Below are 20,779 nucleotides of genomic sequence, written 5' to 3'. Positions count from 1 at the left end.
GGACACTGTAGCCAGGCCTTGCATGCCCTAGTGGAGGAGACCCAGAAGGTGGGAAGACAAACCAGGGGCCCCTCCAAGAATTTAGCATCTTTAGAGGCAGGCTGGTGCACCATCTTTATTGTCATTTTCAGTATAGCTTGTGCTGTTGCTGTAGTCTCTGTTTATGTTGTGTACCTCACTCCTCGCACAGGGACCAGTGTAGAAGATATTTGTGACACAGGTTGTGAAATAAGCAACCCTAAAGGGGTGGATTGTTGGGAAAATATCTGTGTTAGTCTTGCTCGCTGGTTTCCTGGCTGCAAGCACTTTGCATGATTAGTGCATGAGCACATGGCAGAAAGCCACGTGAGTGTCTCTATGAAAAGCTATGGGTGCTTTCCCTTGGTGGTGATTCTCCTAGCTCACACTCCCACCACTGTGAGGGGTGTTTTCCTGATCCTTTGCCCTCCACTGTGAAAAGTGGTTTTCCTTTGTTCATTTCCTCACCCATCTCTCAGAGCCTCCAATAAACAGGAATGGCCAAATGCTTCCTGGCTCCACAGTTCTTCTCTCGTCTGCCCAAATTCAATGTGACCCTGCCTGGCCTCAACCACTGGCATTACAGTCAGCATTAAGTTACTGCAGGAATTATGAAAAATTTCAATAAAATTACATAGTACGAGAATTTGGCTCATGTGATCTATAGGGAAAACAGCTGTGTTGGCTTGCTCCCTTGAACTTTGCCTGAGTAGTGCGTGAGCACGTGGCAGAGCCATGTGTGTATACTCTGTGCAAGGCTACAGGTGCTTGCCCTCAGCACAGATTGCCGATCTCTTGCCTGCCCGCCACTGTGAGGGGCCGTTTTGATGTTCCTTCGCCCACTGCCATGAGAAGTGGTTGTCCCCGCCTCTGTGCTCATCAGCTGTTGCAAGACTCTATTAAACAGGAATGGCCCAATGCTTTCCTGCTCCGTAGTTTCTCTACCTTCTGCCCGAATCCAGTGTGTACCTGCCTGACCTTGGCCACCGACATTACATTGTCACAAATATGATTCTTGCTGAGATAATATGTGACTGAAGAATTCCTATTCAGGAAACAAAATGTTCCTTTCAGACAATTTAGCCATTCCAAGAAAGCCTAACTCCAAGAAAGCCTAAACTAAATAACCCCCCATGAGAAGGTATCATAAATAAAATAGTAACATTATGAGCTCAATCCAGGAACTGGCCCTTCTAAACCCAAGCCAGTTAGCACTTGTTTAAGACAAGAAACATTTTTGAAGTAAAGAATGAGTCATACTGATATGTAACATATGAATGTAATGTATCCAGCACCAAACCGCGTGGGGAAAAGAGGTGAGGGGAGCGTTTTCCCCGCACTGACCCTCGAGCTTCTTTCCTAACTTCCTAGCAATGAGCTGAGGAAGCGGTGAGACCAAGTTATTGATGCTCTGTCATTGTCAATACTCCTGCTTTTGGTGAGGAAGCCAAGTGCTAAGCCAGAACCAGGCTCCACTCTCGCCCAGAGCAGCTCATGCCCCTCAGGAAAAGCAAGTTGGGGGTGCCCTGACTGTGGGTTCACTCATTCATTCATTGATTCCACAAACATTTCTTGATTGCCCACTACTGCCCGCTCTGTCCAGGTAGCAGTGTTAGAGACAAACTAACACTGTTCCTGTCCTCAGGGACTTAGAGTCCAGGGACCAGAAGAGATGACTGCTCTGTAGCCCTGGAATAAACATAGATTATCTATGTTAGAGGCTGAAAAGTAGCCAATGGTATTTTAAAAATTAATTTTTTAAATTTATTGAATTTATTGGGGTGACATTGCTCAATAAAATTACATAGATTTCAGGTTATTTAAAAAATAAAGAAAAGGCTGGACTTCCCTCTGCCCACAAGTCTCCAGCCCCTATCATCAGCTGGCAAGAATAAAGAAAAGCAAGCTAATTTTGTTTTTATTTTTTTAATTGCCAAAATGAAACACAAATGGGGGGGGATTTACCAAAGAAGAATTCAGAAATCCTGCATTCAAGAAACAAAAGGTGTATGATTAACTGAGCCACAGTTCCCTTAAAAGCTGATTGTACTAAAGAACAAAATGTTTCTGTCATGTTCTCACCTGGAAACACAGACCTGCTGCAGGAGAGTAGAAGAAGCTCAGAGAAAGCAGGCAAAGAACTTCAGGTAATAAATAACTAATATTTACCAGGAGCTTATGTGCCTAGTTCTTTTCTAAGCAGTTATATATGTTAACTCATTCATTCCTCACAATCACCCTCTTAAGTGTGTGCTGCTATTAGCCTCGTTTTGCAGCAAAGAAAACAGACACAAAAAGGGTAGGTAACATGCCCAATATCACACAGCTAGTCAAAGGCAGAGCCTTTAACTAAGTTGAACCTGTGCAGTGGGCCCTCGTTGCCTGACTTCCCCTGAAGCTTTGAATGGGGGGTATCTGTACTTCTTGGCAGCAAACCTGATGCCATAGCAGACGCTTTGGATCAGACAGCCCAAACTTGAATCTTGATTCTTCCCTTCAATAATGTGTGATTTTTGGTAAGTTATTGTGTGGAAGCTGGTCTCCTCAGAATTGGTAAACAGCCTACACAAGATGGAGTCAGTGTGGACAGGTCTGCTATGTCATATCCAGCCACACATGACTAAGGGAAACAGGTCGGGGACGGTGCGCATTTGTGCCCACCTTATATAACTGATAATACGGTATTATCCCCACTTTTTGTAATCGTGGTTTGGTACCAGTTTTTGTGATTTTACTGTAAAACACCTGTGCACTGTGTCAGGCTGCTGGTGTTGCCACTGCCAATAAAGCATGTCCTCTCTGCCAAAAGCTCCATCCATCTTTTCAGCTCCCAGTCCCTCACAGCCTTCCATCCCTTGTCTCCAAGCTTGGACCTGACATTTGGCATAGCCAGCAGATTGGGGTAAGTGTCCCTACCACCCCAACAAAGGACATGTGGCCTCAGACTGGGTTGTGGTACCCCGTGGCTGAGGTCCTAACGTCTTGGACCCCTTCTGAGGATTGGGGGGAGGTAGATGGGAGCCCGCAGGGTTTGGAGAAGGCCTTGTGTGTCCTTGAAGATGTGATACCTGAGAAGTCTCGGGTTGCAGCTGGTGGAGTTGGCTGGCTGTTCCGCATGGCCTTGAAGCAGCAGCATGAAAGCACTCTGGCCTGTGAAGCCCAAGTCGGGGATTTACAGCTTGAGGCGGAACAGCTAGAAGCCTGTGTATGAGATCTCAAGTGAGAGCTCACTTATACAGGGGAGGACCCAAACTCTGTGGACACTGGTGAGCCTGGGAACAGGGGAGAGGAAGTTCCACCCCTGGCCCAGAACGGCATGCATGCCTGGTGGTGAAGCAGAGGCTGGGGCTTGACCAACCTCTAGCCCAGGGGAGGGGTGGTGGTGGTCCGGAGGCCCCCCTGGAGGTGACAGAATTTACCACGTACACTACTTACACTCCCACCGAGCCGCAGGAGCTCAGGAAGCAGAGCCGGCAGCATCTGGGGGAGCCCATCCCAGCTTGGCTCCTCCACTTATGGGAAGAAGGAGCAGACAGTCTGCATTACCGCCTGCTGAGATGGAGAGGCTGGCCTCCATCACCACACATCCGTCCTTGAGACAGTGACCGCAGAGCAGCTGGCGCTTGGGAGGCGCCCAGCGTGACCACTCGCTGATGGACTGGCTGATGGCTGTGGCCCATATTGGTTGGTATGAAGTTGGAGAATTCCCCGAGGGGGTGACTAAGTGGACCACCTACGCTGACCTGGTGCAGATAATCCGGGAGATGGGTATGCGCCAGGCAATGTTTAATATGACCAACCGCGGGCTGGATGATGAGCACTTTACCACCCAAATGAAGGACTTGATCCTGGCTTACGCACCACCTGCGCCATTTGGGTCTCTGGCAGCCATCCTCACATCACACGTGGATTGACATATACATAAGGTAACAATGGCCAAGGTGGGCTGAGTGATGTGAAGATCAAACGACAGGGTTGTAGAATGGCACATCCCATACGGCAAAGGTAGCACAGTGAGCCCTAATAGGAAGGACCCCAGAAAGTCTCCCACCTGTAAATGTGGGTTGATTTATTAGCAGCCAAGGTAGACAAAGACAAAATAGATCAACAGCTAATGATGTTCTGTTGACCTTGTGGCGACAGTTGCCAAAGGAGCAGAGGTTCCAGGAGGCCACCAGGTGTGGCGCTGGAAAGGCTTCTGCATGCCCTGTAAGGCTCCAAGGCTTTCTGAGCACCCCTGAGGAAGGCTATTCCGTCCTCAACTAGGGGTCAGGCCAAGGCACCTGGCCAGGAGGGGCCTGGAGGACCAGAGGCCACATGTTAAATTATTTACTGATCGGCCCAGAATATTCAGCATGTCCTGGCTTTGGAAGACACTGGTGCAGGCTCTAGTCTGTTGCATGAGAACCCAGAGAGGTTTTCAGGGCCCACAGATGGTTATGGTGGCTGGACAGTTTGAATGCGACAGGCCACATTCACATTGGGCACTGGGCGTTAGCCACCGTGAGCACACACTGCGTATGTTGCCCCTGTACTGGTGTATTTTAGGGAATGGACGTTTTGAAAGGGCTAACTGTTGCCACCACACAAGGAGCATTCTGCTTGTGGGTGTGAGCCTTCAAGCCAGTCCTAAGAAGCTGCCCACATCACAAGGCTGTGGTGCTCCCCACCACCAGGCAAACAGTAAAGGTGCTTCAATATCATCTGCCTGGGGGACATGAGGAGATAGGAGACTATCCTACAACTAGAGAAAGCTGGGACAGTGCGACCCATGCATAGCCCCTTTAATTCCCCAGTGTGGCCAGAGAAGAAACCTGAAGGGACCTGGTGCATGACAGCTGGCTCCTGGGAACTGAACAAGGGGACTCCCCACTTCATACAGCCGCTCCATAGGTACTAGATTCAATAGCTCTGACTTTGGGACGCTACCACTATGTAGTGGATTTGCCCAATGCTTTCTTTTCTATTGACATTGCCCTGGAGAGCCAGGAATAGTTTGCTTTCACCTGTTGTCTTGCCGCAGAACTATTTGCACAGCCTGACCATTTGCCATGGTTTGATGGCCAAAGACCTTGCCTCATGGGCCAAGCCACCCGCGGTGGCCTTCTTTCATTTATACTGATGATATAATACTAACCTCTTATTCTCTTACAGATCTACAGACAGTAGCAGAGAGTTTGAAAGATGCCCTAAAAGCATGAGCCTGGATCATCAATGCCAGCAAAGTCCAAAGACCTGGTTTATCTGTCCAGTTCTTGGGAGTTGTCTAGTCGGGTATAACCAAAGTAATCCCTGAAGCAGTGATAAAGTCTAAGCATATCCCTGATCGCAAATGGCCAAACAGTTATAGACCTTTGTTGGTCTCTTAGCGTATTGGCATGTATTCATTCCCCATCTAGCCCAGACCATTCACCCTCTGTACCAGCTGTGTTTGAAGGGGGCAGTCTGGGATTGGACTTCAGAGACAGGGCGGATCTTTAAGGATGCCAAGAGGGCAGTGGCCCAGGCACAGGCCCTACAAGTGGTTGATCCCACTAAGCCTTTTCCACTTAGATGTTACTGTAACCCCTAATGGGTTTAGATGAGGCCAATGGCAGAAGACTTTTGGCAATGACACACCCCAATAGGCTTCTGGTCCCAATTATAGAAAGGTATTGAGACTTGCTAGTCCTTGGTGGAGAAACAGCTAGCAGCTGTTTATACAGCCTTGCAGGCCTGTGAATCCATTACCTTACAGGGACAGGTACAAGTCCACATTGCCTTCATATCCAGATAGGTGCACTCATAGATGTCCATACCCAAGTCAGTCATAGCGCAAACCCCTCCTCTGGTGAAGCAGGGTGCCCGTCTGGAACAAAGAGCTGTACTGAGTACTAGTCCTCTGATTCAGGAGCTGCAGCAAGTGTTGGGCCCCATTGCCTTTGCAGAGTTGCTGGATGCTGTACAGGGGGTTGATGTCACCCCCAGTCCCTATCATGAAGGGATGCCTCTCTTACTACCAGATGCCTGGTATACAGATGGACCTAGCCATGGGAACCCTAGCAGCTAGACCACAATGGCCATCCGCTTGGACATGGATGAAATGTAACTCAGATCAGGGACAGAGCAAAGCAGTCAGTGGGCTGAGCTACGGGCAGTGTGGATAGTTATTACTAAGGAAAATAAGCCCCTACATATTGGTACAGACAGCTGGGCTGTGTACCGGGGTCTTACGTTGTGGCTTCCACAGGGGGAGCAAAAGAAGTGGCTTGTGGGGCACCGTCCAGTCTGGGGACAGGCTATGTGGCAGGAGTTATGGACTCTGGGCCCCAGGAAACAGGTGTTTATTTACCACTTGAGTGGGCATCGTCCCCTCCTAAGCCCAGAAAATGATGAAGCCAATGCCCTGGCACAGGTACATAGCCTCCCCTTCCTCACAACGGACTCTACCATGTGATTGCATCAGTGCCTGGGGCATGTTACTACTGGATTCGAGGTGGCCCCTGTGGACATGCTACAAGTGGCATGACAGTGCCCAGCCTGTGCACAGACACACCACAAGAGGTTTGGGTGGTGGCCCAAGAGTGGGCAGGTAGCCCATAGGGTAGCACCTTTGCAACATTGGCAGGTAAATTTTATAGGACCCCTGCCCACAGATGAAGACTGTGCTTATGCCCTGATAGCTGTGAACATGGCCACTGGCCTCCTGTTTGCGTACCCCGCCAAGAAGCCCACACAGGAGACAACTATACGGGCTTTGAAACATCAGTGTGCCCTGTATGGGTGTCCTTTGAGTATTACTAGTGACTGAGGAACCCACTTTGATGGGCGCTTGGTACAAGCCTGGGCTGAGGAAATAGATGTGACCTGGCAGCTCCATGTCCCCTATAAGCCCCAAGCAGCAGTAATGATTGAACAGTATAATGGATTGTTGAAGGAAAAGTTACAATTGGGGCGTGATCTCCCTAGCTTGAAGGGGTGGGCACAGCACTTAGATCCACTGTGCACCTCCTCAACGAGCAGCCCAGATGTAGGGGTTGTTCCCAATAGACAGGATGCTACAGGGGTGACCTCAAGCTCTGCATTTGAAGGTAAGTACAGAGGATAACTTGTTAAAGACAAGAAACAACCTTATGGATGCCCTGCTCCTGCCAGTGCCCCCACCTCTGGAAGAGGGAGGGGAGGCCCTATGGTCATGGCCATAGATGCACATTGAGTCTGATGCTCCCTGGATTGCCTAGTAACTCCCTAGGGGACAGGACTAGAGTGTCATTTACAAGTTTCCCCCACTCTTGTCACTTAGCCTTGGATACTGACAGTTTCTACCCCACAGCATGGGAAGGGTACCTGATTGAAGGGCACCCTCACCATGGCTATATGTCCCATCTCCCATATATAGGTTTTGTTCTCTGCTCTCACAATAGGAATCCTTAAGGGGGAATTGGTGTGGCATCACTGACCAGGTCATCTCCACTGCCTGCTACCGTCTTATCTCATGATAAGAAGGTAGCTTGCATCCTGCCTGAGGGGTGTGACCTGCCTAAGATGGTGTCTGTTTCCTTATTGTCTTTCCCTCCAGGATGATTTCAGCTACAGCATCATGTCTTGGGCGCACACCTATGCTCAAGTGTACAATGTGTCTCATTGCTAAGTGGGCACTGAACTGCCTACTGGTGCTGCTGTTGGATTCCCCAGTGCATCTAACTGGTGACTGCGGACAACTGGTCCTGACTAGCTACTCAAGACCCATTCAACAGGTGGCCTGAGACATGGCGCACCGTTAAAACACTATTACAGTATGATTACCACAATCCAAAGGACGTACAATCTAAAATAATAGGGTTGGCTTCTAGAAAAGCAAGTAGAACTCCATACAAAAGCTCCCCATTGCACAGAGCAGCAATAGAAGACTGCATGGCTGGGTGGATCCCCAAAGGGCTGTGTGCTAATATCACCCTTGTAACAAAGCCTGGCCACTAGTGAAAGTCAAAAGCACACCAGCACCAAACCAGTAGACATGGTACCCACAAGTTACACATAGGTTTGTGAGGGATAGGGGTTGCTATATCTCCCTACCAATTAGACTGGGAGGCATACTTAGGGAAGAGCGTATGTTGCAAGGCATGTCCTGAACACCCTGCCAGAAATCCCACACAGTTGGGACATGGTGTACCACCGCTGGCACAGAGAGGAACGTACTGCTTAGTGGTTTTATCCTTTAGCTGTCATTTTCCCCAGAGTGGGGTGCTATTAAAGTAGAGTTAGAGGTGACGGCCTTAGCTGAACACACAGCCCAGGCTTCGAATCAAACCCAGCAGGCCCTAACTCTGATGATGGATGAAACTATCAGATATGTCAGGCAGTGTTACAAATAGGATGACCTTGGATCTGCTGACAGCTGCCCAAGGAGGTACATGTACTATCCTCCATGCAGAGTGCTGTATGTATATACCAGATAATCAAAGAAATGTAACCCAAGCTCTGCAAGAAATAGATACTGAAGTACAAGATATGCAGGCTCTCTCCTACGACCTTGTTCAGTTGTGGTAGAATAACCTAATGTCCGTCTGGAGGTGGACTATAGTTTCCTTGACTCTTGTGGCCAGCATCCTAGTAGTAGGCTGCTGCTCCCTATACTTCTTAGTCTAGTTACAGCCTATGGGCTCAAGGAGCAGCGCTCTAGGCCTGTGTATCCTCCCAAGTACAGACTGTTTAAGGGGGTACAGTATGGGGAAGCTCGTCTCCCCAGAATTGGTAAATAGCCTACACAAGATGGAGTCAGTGTGGACAGGTCTGCTGCGTTAGATCCGGCCATGCATGACTAAGGGAGACAGGCTGGGACGGTACGCATGCACGCCCACCTTATAAAACTGATAATGTTACCCCCACTTTTTGTATCATGCCTGGGTGCCACTTTTGTGTGATTTACTATAAAATGCCTGTGCACTGCATCAGGCTGCTGCTGCCAGTAAAGCACGTCCTATCTGCCTAAAGCTCTGCACATCTTTTTCCAGCTCCCAGCTCCTCAGAGCCTCCCATCCCTTGCCTCTAAACTCAGACTCAACAGTTATTTAACTTCTTAAGCCACAGAGTCCTCATTTGTCCAGAGACACTAGCAATTTCTTAATATTGTTTGGAGTATATGAGGATTAAGTGAGATAAAAATAAAATCCCTGTTTAACAGAGCTGTTTTGCCTGACTGTGCTATATGTATCATCCCCATGAGTTTCAATAGTTTGTCCAGGATGTTGCATGCTGTCAAAATATGTATCAAAGCCGTGAAGATTTACACATTAGCAGGTCTGATTCATCCATACTCTGCAGTAAAAACAAAGCAGCTTCTTAATTTTCCAGAGCTCTTGCTTTCATAAAAACTTATTTTAAAATACTAGAAAGTGCCATCATTAATTTTAACCAAGGAAACTAGCAACCAGTGTCATAACAACTATAAAAAAATTTGAGGAACGTGGACTATGTAGTATGAGCACTCTTATTCAGAATAGAAGTCCCATCCTAGTTCAGACAACGGCTAACCTCTATGGAGGTGAATAACGGGTCTCACTGGACTGACAGAGTATTCAGATGTGCATACAGCAGAAAATGTTATCCCTTTGCATTTTCACAAAATGTTAGAATGGAGAACAACTCTATAGAAGTCCTAAAGATCACGTAATCTAATATCCACCTAATGCTTGAAATGGTTAGATCAGGGGAAGTCAACCTTTTTATACCTACCGCCCACTTCTGTATCTCTGTTAGTAGTAAAATTTTCTAACCACCCACCAGTTCCACAGTAATGGTGATATAAAGTAGGGAAGTAACTTTACTTTATAAAATTTATAAAGCAGAGTTACAGCAAATTAAAGCATATAATAATAATTACTTACCAAGTACTTTATGTCAGATTTTCGCTAAGTTTGGCAGAATAAATCTTTATAAAACAACTTACTATAGTTAAATCTATCTTTTTATTTATACTTTGGTTGCTCTGCTACTGCCCACCATAAAAGTTGAAATGCCCACTAGTGGGCTGTAGGGACCATGTTGACTACCACTGGGTTAGATGAAATGAGAGTTGAGGATCCTTTCACTTCTCTATTTCTTGATTGTTATTATTATTATTATTATTATTATTATTATTATTATTATTGAGAGAGAGAGAGAGAGAGCCTGGGAGAGAGACAGAAACATCGAAACATCGAGCCCCTCCTGTATGTGTCCTGACCAGGGAATCCTACCGGCAACCTCTGCGCTTTAGGATGATGCTCCAACCGAGCTTAATTTTTTATTTTTTAGAAAGACACAGAGAGGAAGGGAGAGAAGGGGTGAAGAGAAGCATTTGTTGTTCCACTCAGTCATGCGTTTTTTGGTTGCTTCCCTAACCAGTGTGTGCCCTGCCCTAACCTATGATCAAACTCTCAACCTTGTTGTTTCGGGACAACGCCCTTAACTGACTGAGCTACCAGCCAGGGCCTATTCCATGATTCTTTGATAATTCTTTACACACACTTCCAGTGCTCAGTCATTCATCCTGCTTGATGTTCAGTCGATATCAAAGCAAGGTTTTCAGAGACTTTCCAGACTAAGGGCACTTAACTTGGGTTCTACACAATTCAGAGTATTGAAACTCTGAAATAATACACAAAATAAGCATATGCTTTTTACTGGAGAACAGGAAGACAATTTTAACTCTTCAAGGTGTCTGTATGTAGAACAAAAAAATCCACATTTAAGAACCATGTTACTATAGGTACAATGGGCAGAACACACTGGGGTAGGTCCCCTTGTTGAAATCAGCATATGACATTTATGTGGAAAATAAAATAAACTCCAAGAGATAGGCAAACAATAAATTTCACCAGCCTAGTGCAGAAAAATTTGGAGTTGGTTGCTCGAACAGAGATGTGCAACATACAGGCACCAACAGGAAAAAGCAGTGTTCTCCAGGATATTTCCTGGTTTCTGTGTTTCCAACATGAGTACCAATAGCTCACTCTGCATGACTGCTCTTCAGCCCATTTTGAGCATATTACTACACACCTAACTATAGAGAGATTAAATACCAGAAGTACAGTAATAAAACATACATTTGGCGCCAGACATACATGGATCAAATTCAAATTCATAATTATTGCACACAGGCCTTTAACAAGTAACTAACCTCTCTGAGCCTTAGCTCCCTCACCTGAAAAGTACAGGTATTAATGGCAACCACATAGAGTGCTCTGAGGGCTAACAAAATAATAAGGTTTAGAACATCCCTAAAACACTGCCAAGGATGTCGTAGGCACTCAGCAAATGCTGAAACAAAGCTAGGAAATAAATGTTCTTATCTTGTTGAAAACCACTGAGAACTGATTAAGACTTAAAAATATTCTGCAACAACTAAGATGTCTTGAAGTCTGAGGGGAAGAATTTCAACAGATACCACAGTCTCATGGGTGATATAGACATCTATTCATTCAATAAGTATTTGTTGGGCTCCACTGTTTGCTGGAGACATAGAGATGAATAGGCAAACATTAATCTAGTAACCTTATAAATACATGTAAGAATGAAATTGTAATGAGTGTACAAAGGAAAGATTACTGACCCCTGACAATAACAGTGAGGCGTCACGAAGGTGTAGAGGGAAAGGAGGGATGCTTGGCTGGAGATCTGAAGGCTGAGTGAGTGGGCTTCAATTAGGACAGGGTGAAAGGAGAGAGTTCCAGACCAATGATTTCAGTGGTGAAGAAGACAAGGGACATAAGGGAAGATATAAGGCTGTAGCAAGGGAGGAGCAGTCAAATTAGGGTGTGGGTACTAGTCCACAGGCATGGGTACTAAAAGGCAGGGAGTAGGGGGATAGGCTAAAATGGTGAAGGGAAATAGAGTCAAAAATATTGTGTAGCCCGACCAGGCGGTGGCACAGTGGATGGAGCATCAGACTCGAATGCAGAGGATCCAGGTTCAAAACCCCAAGGTTTCCAGCTTGAGCGTGGGCTCATCCGGCTTGAGCATGGGCTCATCAGCTTGAGCGCGGGGTTGCTGACTTGAGCATGGGATCATAGACATGGCTTGAGGCCAAAGGTCACTGGCTTGAAGCCCAGGGTCACTGGCTTGAGCCCAAGGTCGCTGGCTTAAGCAAGGAGTCACTCGCTCTGCTGCAGTCCCCCCAGTCAAGGCACATATAAGAAAGCAATCACTGAACAACTAAGGAGCTGCAGCAAAAAATTGATGCTTCTCATCTCTCTCCCTTCCTGTCTGTCTGTCCCTCTCTCTGACTCTCTCTCTCTCTGTCTCTGTCAAAAAATAAAAATATTGTGTAAGTGACAGATGAGTACTGGAATTATGAGATGATTGTAAGGTATAAAATGCCAAACCACCATATTGCATGCCTAAAGCTAATATCACTAATATATCATAATAGTGTATACCAACTATATTTAAATAAAAATTTTTTTTAAAGATCCAGAAAAGCAGAGCCCAGAAGCCCACAGCAACCCAAGGCTTCAGTATTAAACTACCTGGCTTCAAGAGGAAGATGAAGGTACCACTAACCCCTTCTAAGTGTAGGATCCTTACTAGCCAATCTAGTCTCAGGGGACCATCCCATTCTCCCAGTCCCAATAGCACTTCTCACAAGAACCAGAAAAATACAGAAAAGGTAGCGTTTCATTAATACAATCTAAAGCCATCTTGCATAGTCCCTGCTATCTGAAAATTCACAAGGTTAAAATTGCGGCAAAGCAGACAGTCACCATGGGCAATGAGATATGGCCATGATGGTGCAGAGATATTTGAGATATTTTCAGTTTGGGGTGGTTTGTTTGTTTTTTGGTAATACTGTTATAGTTTCTTGTTTGTTTTTAAAACAGCTGTCAGGGAAGGAGTCTTGTTAACACAGTTCATTTCTACACAGTGACAAAGTCAAAGGGAATGACAATGGCAGGACATGGGGAACACAACACTGCAGGGAAGATTCAAAAGTTACTTTTACTTTTGTAAAAACATCCTGTTTGAAGCTGCTTGCCACCTATGCCCCTGGGAAAACATATGTACCTCTCAAGAATAGATGATGTATGACCTCTTTAATGTTATTATTATGATATAGCATTAATGTAGTATTTACCATGTGCCAAGTTTTGTTAAATTCTGGGGTATGCTTTAAAAACAGTTTTTGTTAGGAAAGGAAAGATGACCCTTCTATCTCCTGCCTTCTCACCCAGACCATTTTTGTTTTATGTCACACTGTGACATTTTGGTGCTCGTGGGGGTCCTGCCTTCAAAGACAAACTCTCCTGGCAGCTCTACAGAGCAGGCCATTGTCACCTGGGACTCACCCCTAAAGACCAAGAGCTCCCTGTGTCCATAGTCCAGACCCAGCTCTATAGCCACTCTTGGCTACAAAGCTTGTTGGTAGGCAGCTTCACTGTGTTCTGGTACAGATTAAATATATATTTTGATGCACATATGTTCTCAAAAGGTCAAATTTGGTGCCAGGTTTTATATACAGGTTGCCATAACTTGAATTACATCCTTGATGCAATGGAGGTTCTCTTTCAACTTGTTAATTTTTTTAAAAAAGAAATAAAGTATTTTTAAAAATTGTTCTGTATCAGAGCCAGGATTCAAACCCAGACAATGCTCTTAAACGCCAGACCATACAGTTTTTATGGTCATATTCCCAAACAATTTTCCCATCTGCTTATAATCTGTGAGAAAAAATTTTCTCACACCCATAGAAATACAACTATGTATAATATATACCACCAATCATCCTCCTTCTCCCCGCCCAGGGAAATAATTCATTGCCTCATCATGTCGCTCGGAGTTCAGCCTTGCTCTAATGGTGAGGAAGCTTCCTTCAGCCATCTGTTTTCTGTCTCTTTTATGGACTCTTCTCCCTTTATTCAGTCTTTCAGTGTGTTGGGTTCCTGGCATTCCATCGTTGACCCAATCTTCTTCCCACTTTCCATGCGTTCCTCCTTTCTCTGAGCTTCCACTCCCATCTCTTTGCTGATACCTTCCAGACCCAGGGCTCTAGGCAACAACTCTCTCTTGAGCTTCAGATTATCTCCAGTGGTTGCCTCAGTTTATTCATGAGATTGTGAGCTCCTCACAGCTGAGGCCCATGCCTTATTTGTCATCAAGACTTGCACTGTAGAAAGCATTTCATACATTTTCTAATAATATAATATATGAATAAGTGAGTGAATAAATAAATAGATTCAGTTCATGTCTGTTGAATGAATAACAAATTAAGGTGAGAAGAAAAAAGATCTTCAAAAGGAGTAGTCATTGACAAGGTAGGTTCTGTCTTCTCATCTAGAATAGAATGTGCTGGTGAACAGCCCAAGGACACTGTATTCCATAAGATAAAACAGATGTGCTAGAAATTGGCAAACACTAGATTTTAAAAAACATAGGCAGAATTCTTGATCCTCTAGTTAATGTACAAAAAAAATCCACTTTTTAGCATTTGCTAAGGGTATTTGAGTACATTTCTATTTGGGTTTGTTCATTTAATGCAAGGGTAGGCAACCTTTTTATACCTACCACCCACTTCTGTATCTCTGTTAGTAGTAAAATTTTCTAACCACCCACCGGTTCCACAGTAATGGTGATTTATAAAGTAGGGAAGTAACTTTACTTTATAGAATTTATAAAGCAGAGTTTTAGCAAGTTAAAGCATATAATAATTACTTACCAATTACTTTATATTGGATTTTCGCTAAGTTTGGCAGAATAAATCTTTATAAAACAATTAGTATAGTTAAATCTATCTTTTTATTTCTACTTTGGTTGCTCTACTACCACCCACCATAAAATCTGGAATGCCCACTAGTGGGCTGTAGGGACCAGGTTGACTACCACTGGTTTAATGCATACCAGTCGTTCTGCGATTGAGATGCTATGGATCAGTCGGGGGAAATGATGCTCTAGAACATCAGGGTTTCTTTTCTTTTTCTTCTTCTTATTATTATTAAGTGAGAGGAGGGGAGGCAGAGAGATCTCCACATAAGCCCCAACTGGGATCTACCCAGCAAGCCCCCTATGGGCTGATGCTTTGCCCATCTAGGGTGTTGCTCAGCAATTGAACTCTTCTTAGTGCCTGAGATGGAGGCCAGGGAGCCATCCTCAGTGCCTGAGGGCAACTTGCTCCAATTGAGCCATGGCCGCAGGAGGGGGCGGGGTCAGGGAGGGGAAGAGAGAGAGAGAGAGAGAGAGAGAGAGAGAAGTGAGAGAGGGAGGGTTAGAGAAGTAGATGGGCACTTCTCCTGTGTGCCCTGACTGAAAATCAAACCTGGGACATCCACACACTGGGCTGACACTCTACCACTGAGCCAACCAGCCAGGGCCCTAGAAGATCATTTTTGACCAGCCACAACTTACTAGAAAATAAGTTCAACAACTTCAAACCTAATTCAGTGGTAGTATTCAGGAACTCCTTTTTTTTTTTTTTTTTTTTTTGTATTTTTCGAAAGTGAGAAGTGGGGAGGCAGACAGACAGACTCCTGCATGTGCCTGACTGGGATCCACTGGGCAGGCCCACAAGGGGGCAATGCTCTGCCCATCTGGGTAGCTGTTCTGTTGTGACCAGAGCCATTCTAGCTCCTGAGGTGGAGACCAGAGAACTATCCTCAGCGCCTGGGCCAACTTTTGCTCCATTGGAGCCTTGGCTGCGGGAGGGGAAGAGAGAGATCGAAAGGAGAGGGGGAAGGGTGGAGAAGCAGATAGGTACTTCTCCTGTGTGCCCTGACCGGGAATCGAACCCAGGACTTCCACACACCAAGTCAACACTCTACCGCTGAGCCAACCAGCCAGCGCCTTCAGGAACTTTTAACCTTTTCTAAGAACAACTCAGTAGATTGAAGTAGACCACTTGGAGACAAAATCGACTTTGTGCTTGGCCTGGAGTGGACCACACCCTGGAGGGTGGGGAGAAGACATGACTATGTTTCAGGGTTACATGGGTTCTCTATCAATCAGGCCACCACTATTAGTCCATTTGCTATGTTGAATATCACTTTTTCCTGCCTCCCTATACAGAGTAACATATCAGTCATGAAGCCCACACACACTGGCTCTCAACTGAAACTTCTCTCTGGGGCCCTGGGGTGGGGGCGGCTTCTCATGCTACAGCAGCTGCAGGAAATGTGGAGTGACATCACCTCCCCGTAAGCCAAGAAGCCTCCACAAGGTCAGGGCCGGAGCAGCCATCTTGAGACAGAAAACACACAAATAATCCACTTCTTTCCGCCCTGGGGAGTGAGCTCACAACTCAGGGGATGCTCTATGTGTATGCCAGGTAATATGAAAATTATTGTCCTGGCACTTTGACACTGCAAGTGCTTCGTGCAAAGGACACCACCCAGCCCATACCAGATGGTGGTGTGAAAGATGGACGTCCACCTCTAGACCTTCCCTTGCTTGAAGTTATAAGGCCTTTGGGGGAGAGACTCGCCAGTTTTCTTGGACTGAGTTGCAGGAATGTTGGGCCAATCACAATGGGATAGTTGCTGGTGTAGGGTGGGGATGGAGAAGAGCTTCTCTAGAGATTTCCCTACAAATAAAATTCTTGGCAATTGCCTCTCACTTCTATCATCAGCCATTATTCCCTGGGTCATGGAGAATTCTGCATTGTCAGTCATACATGGGGACACAGGGAGGAGTTAGAGGAAAGCTGACTGGCTCTCTGAAAGATAAGCAGAGCCATATAGAAGGGGAGAGAAGAGCCCAATACGATTTGGACAACCTGACACCTAACCTGAGCTCCCCCATTCCCTACTCAGCTTTGTCCAGAGCCAAGAAGTAAAGTTCAAAATCAGACTATATTTTAGTTCCATGAAAAATGAGCTTTTCTCTTGTTGTTGGTCAACTGCTGGTACCGTTGGCCTGACAGTACCTTACTTTCTCATCACAGATCGGACATGGGCATGAAAAGAACCAGTGTGTTTATTATTCCTCAGAAGAAAAGGTTCTAGTCTAATGCCAATGTTCTAATTAGCTGTCATTTCCTTATACGAATACTTTGAGGCTAAGCCTTTTTTATGTCAGAAAGTGTGTGTTTATCTGCCTGATGAGACAAAGTCTCAGAGACCCCCACATGAGTACCACAGAAATAGGAACACTTCAAAGGAAGAAGTCCCTTCAAAAAAATATTTTGTACTATTAATGTTAAAATTGCACATATGAAACCAAACGTGGTGTCATTAGGAAAAAGTGTAAAGTTGGGGTTTTGCAGAGTCCTTCAGGAGTTGGGGCCCAGGGCGCATCCCTGGTACACCAGCCATTAAATCTGCCTCTGGGCCCAAGGTTTAAATCCTGACTCCAAATACCACATGCCATAAATTTACTTTTCCTCTTGGGGCTTAGCATGCCCTTCAGGAAACTGCGGAGGAAAGTGACCACCTACTGAGGGTTCCTGCACAGTGTGGGACCCAGTCCTTTCATGGCACACTAATATCTGCCAAAGTAGAGGTTAATGCCTGAACCTGGACACAAAAGCTAACAGAACTGGGAGGGGCCTCATCCTTAGCCTAAATGGGGCCAGCACTGCCTCACCTGCCCCAATGCCTTCATCTGTACCCATCACACTCCGCCCTCCACCAGCTCATCCATGATGTAGTCATCCCTAGACATTCAGTCTACCGCCTCGCCTTGTGAAGACTCCAGGTTTCCCCTACACTTTTCACAACCCAAACAGAAAAAACAACAGCTCCATTCCCAGGAGTTCATTCTGCTCCTGACTTGAAAGGGAATATGAGCAACCATGGTTTCAATGGAGCAAGGAGGGCATATGCCTTGGAGCTGAGCGTCAGGGTCTGCACTTACTTCCTGTTGACTTTGGGAAAGGAACTCAACCTCTCTGAGACTCAGCCTCCCCATGTGCGAAGTAGTGATTACAATAACAATGTTGCTATAAAGATTAAACTGTATCATCCCTCTAAGAGTAGAATCTATTTTATCCAACAATGTTTAGCCTGCAGCAAGCGAGCGCTGTAGTTATCAAATACATTCAAAAGGCTCAGCACAGTGTATCGCACGTGGAAGGCTGCAGTCAGTGGGTAGTATTATCTTTCTTATCATTACTTTCTGCCTCTCCTCACACGGAGGAGCTTATTTTGGCGGTTGTATCAGTCAGGGGCCTGGCAGGAAACAGATGGAGCATTCCAAGGAACGTTCAGAGCGGAGCAGCAGCGTAGGGGCGGGGTTAAGGGAACCAGCAGGGAATAGTTCAACACTTCCAACCCAACAACAGAAAGATGTCACTTTTCTTCCACCTGAAGGGTCACAAGGGGGAGCTGCTACCAGAACTCTGAAAGAGAACAATAGCTGAGAGGGCAGCTCCAGAGAAGCTAAGACCTTCAGTAGAGAAGTGGAGCTTGGAAGAAAAGCGGAGACTGAGGGCCCCACCCATTTTATCCTTCCACCCTCTGATCTCCTGCTGATGCCTCCAATGGCCAAAGACAGTGCTCCCTGACAAGGTCAGTGCGCAGGTCCGCTTCCACAGAGCCAAGGGGACAGGGTGGGGCTGTATCTGCTGGTATAAATGGAGAGCATCCGGGACAACCATGAAATAGCCAAAGGGTTTATGCTCATATCCATCTTTTCTAGTCTGCATAGGCGCAGCCACAGATTTACACCACAAAGGAGAAGATCCTATCCAAAAACACTAGGCCAACAGGACAGTTGGAAATTTCACCTTGTATTTCTGTCTTGTATTTGAGGAGTCTAAATAGCTGGGCCCACCTGCCCTCGGGGATGGCTTCCACAGCCATCCCACACCTTTGCTGTCCTTCCTCAGACTATCAATTTCCACATACAAAGTCCAGCAATGGTTACATACACTTACAGTGCTTTGAAAAAAAGAAAAAGTGAATCGTGAATCCAGACTTGTATAAACTATAGGTAAATTTGTTTAATGTTTGCAATACTTATGTAATTTTTAATAAAAATTACTCCACTACTACTATATGTAATGTTTCAAATCTACCCACATTTGTAATACTATCTTTGTACAGCATATTGTATTTGTAACAAGTCTGAAACATACCCATGAACTGAAGAACTACATTAGTTCACTCCTGAACTGCTGGCGTGACTGCGGTGGGGAGAAGCTGCGTGAGGCTGGCTGCGCTTTCCCAGCGCTGGTGGCGAGGCGGGCGGACGTCCTGGCCCCTGGCAACCAGCCCACCACCCAGCAGCTGCCAGCAGGCCCAAGGCCTCCTCTGGACATGAAACACAGTGCTGAGAGCTGAACACGCAGCCCTTTTCAAAGTCAGCATTATCTGTTAAGTATATTCAGAGATGCCTACAGTAAAATGATAACTCTGTTAAAATGAAAGCACACCCATAGTGAGACTCGGTCAGGTCTGCACAGACCCAGCTGCGTTGGTTACCTGGCCCTAAGAAAACGGCAGTGCTTAGAAATGAAGGGTGGCAACAAAGGTGATAAGGAGAACCAAGAAGTATGCAGCATTGAGACATTAAGTGCTTCACAGAAGTTATCTCAGCCCCACCTCCTCCAAGTCAGCATGTGTTGTCCATTTTATTTTATAGATTGGGAAACAAATCCAAGTGATATCATTACTTGCCCAAGATAACAAAACTGGTCAGTGGGATAGCTGGGATTGGAATCTAAGTGATCTCACTCCAGACTGTACTTTAACCATTGGGCAATTCTGCTTTTGGTTATAGTCCTTAAATACTCACAAAGGCGAAAAAAAATAGAACATGCACTTTTCAGGTTAAATGGCTTTCTTCAGAGAGTGAGATAAAGAGTGAGTTTTCCCCTTTATTTGTTTTGTTCTTTTCCTGATTTTATTTAGGAATCAATAGTATAATAATTTCATAAAGAAAAATATAAATTTTATGTCAAAAAAGTATTAGGGGACTGGTTCTATACTGGAAGGATGAGTACCCTGCACCCATTCCTCCCTCAGGTTACTACTACAAACCCCGTGCAGACCAGAGGCCAAAAAAAGACCCACATATACATGACCAACTGATTTTCAACAAATGCACCAAGGCAATTCAATGGCTTCTCCAACAAATGGTACTGAATTGACTGGATTTCCATATGGGGGACGAAAATAAGGATTAACCCCTAGCTCTCACCATACACAAAATATAACTTTAAATAAAACATAGACTTCCATGAGAAATCTAAAAGTATAAAACTTTTAAAAGATAAAGGAGAAAAGCTTGGTGAACTAGGAGTAGGCAAAGTTTTCTCAGATAGAAATTGATCAGAGACAATCTGAAAAATGTTTTCAGATCAGTGCCACTTCATCAAAATTTGAAACTTTTACTCTTTGAAAAATATCAAGAAAACATACATGCAAACCATTATCTGGGAGATAATACTCAAAGTACTCATATCCAGAATGTATAAAGGACTCATACAACTCAATAAGACCAAGACAAACAACCTATTTTCCTTAATGGGCAAAAATATGAACAGATAACGTCAAACAAGAGGAAATGAGTAGGATCAAAAAGACATATAAAGCCCTGGCCAGTTGGCTCAGTGGTAGAGCATCGGCCTGGAGTGCAGAAGTCCCGGGTTCAATTCCCAGCCAGGGCACACAGGAGAAGCGCCCATCTGCTTCTCCACCCCTCCCCCTCTCCTTCCTCTCTGTCTCTCTCTTCCCCTCCCACAGCCAAGGCTCCATTGGAGCAAAGTTGGCCCAGGCGCTGGGGGTGGCTCCATGGCCTCAGCCTCAGGTACTAGAATGGCTCTGGTTGCAACAGAGCAATGCCCCGGATGGGCAGAGCATCGCCCCCTGGTGGG

This window comes from Saccopteryx leptura, chromosome 6 (assembly GCF_036850995.1).
Source record: "Saccopteryx leptura isolate mSacLep1 chromosome 6, mSacLep1_pri_phased_curated, whole genome shotgun sequence".
In the NCBI taxonomy this organism is placed as follows: domain Eukaryota; kingdom Metazoa; phylum Chordata; class Mammalia; order Chiroptera; family Emballonuridae; genus Saccopteryx; species Saccopteryx leptura.
The sequence above is the reverse complement of the archived record's forward strand: the minus strand, read 5'-3'. Positions refer to the sequence as shown.